We start from the raw sequence: 1264 nt of genomic DNA on the forward strand, positions 1-1264 counted from the left end.
TTTTCGTTTGACGCTTATTTCGTGAGATATTTGGCCCGGTCACGATCAATAGACCATTCTGTATATATGTTTGAGACTTGAATGGATCTCTGGAACCCTATAATTTCATTTGATGAAACCTATGGCCGTTTTACTGCACTTTTCCGTATACGTTCAGTACCTCTGCCTAGTCCCATCTGGTATGGATCCCACACACCTGAGCAGTATTCTAATATCGGACGCACAGTGAGATGCAGATTGTCTCCTTTGTAGACAGACTGCAGTTTCCCATTATCCTGCCAATGAACTGATGTCTGTCACCTGTTTTACATACAACTTAGCCTGTGTAATCATTTCACTCCATATAACTACATACTGTCACAGCCAGGTATTTTTGTGAGTTGACTAACTCTAATTTTGAATACTGATGTTGTAGTCATTGTATGCTAAGTCTTTTTTCTTCAGGAAGTACATAATTTTATATTTCTGAACATTTAAAGTACGTTACTAATTTTTGAACCACTTTAAAATCATAAAAAGACCTAGGTGAATATTTGTACATCTCTTACAAGACTTTACTTAAGACTTTATTATAGATAACTTCATCATCTCCGTAAAGGCTGAGGGTTTTGTCAATATTATCTCCCAAGTCACTGAAACACAGTATGAGCAGCAGGTATCCCAATACGCTTCCCTGGGGCACACCTGACTTTACTTCTACACCTATTGATGAATTTCAATCTAAGATAATATACTGTGCCTTTGCTGCCATGGAAACCACAATCTAGTTATAATGAAATTAAATGAGCGTATGGTATTGTTGGCGGAGAGGCCCCATTCGGGGGAGTTCGGCCGCCGTATTGCAAGTCCTTTTTAGTTGCAGCCACTTCGGCGACTTGCGAGTCAATGATGATGAAAGACACACAACACCCAGTCCTCTGCCGGGAATCGAACCCGGGCCTCCTGCGTGGTAGGCAGTAACGCTACCGCTATGCTACGGAGGCGGAAAATCCAGTTATAAATTTTGGTTGATGCCCCATACTATTAAACTTTCGACAGTAAGCATAGGTATGGTATTGAGTTAGGTGCTTTTCGGAAGTTAAAAAATACTGCATTTATCTCTATGTTTTCTAGATTAATGTACTATGTAGAGTTGCTTGAAAATGTGTTATGGCACGGAAATAAGTCATTTGTGGAACCGTGAAAATTAAACTTTTTCTGTATGTGAGGAGTTTGTCCTGGAAGTTTCACCGTACAGTTTTGTCACACTCAGTACACATTGCAC

At 39.9% G+C, this 1264-nt stretch overlaps 1 non-coding gene across 1 annotated transcript; it reads right to left on the reverse strand.

Moving 5' to 3' along the window:
* Positions 1 to 911: 911 nt before the first annotated feature.
* On the reverse strand, positions 912 to 983 carry Trnag-acc. Its single transcript has one exon. It is a non-coding gene; the product is annotated as a tRNA-Gly (tRNA).
* Between the last annotated feature and the right edge of the window lie 281 nt (positions 984 to 1264).

The sequence above is a fragment of the Schistocerca piceifrons genome, chromosome 4 (genome assembly GCF_021461385.2).
Source record: "Schistocerca piceifrons isolate TAMUIC-IGC-003096 chromosome 4, iqSchPice1.1, whole genome shotgun sequence".
In the NCBI taxonomy this organism is placed as follows: domain Eukaryota; kingdom Metazoa; phylum Arthropoda; class Insecta; order Orthoptera; family Acrididae; genus Schistocerca; species Schistocerca piceifrons.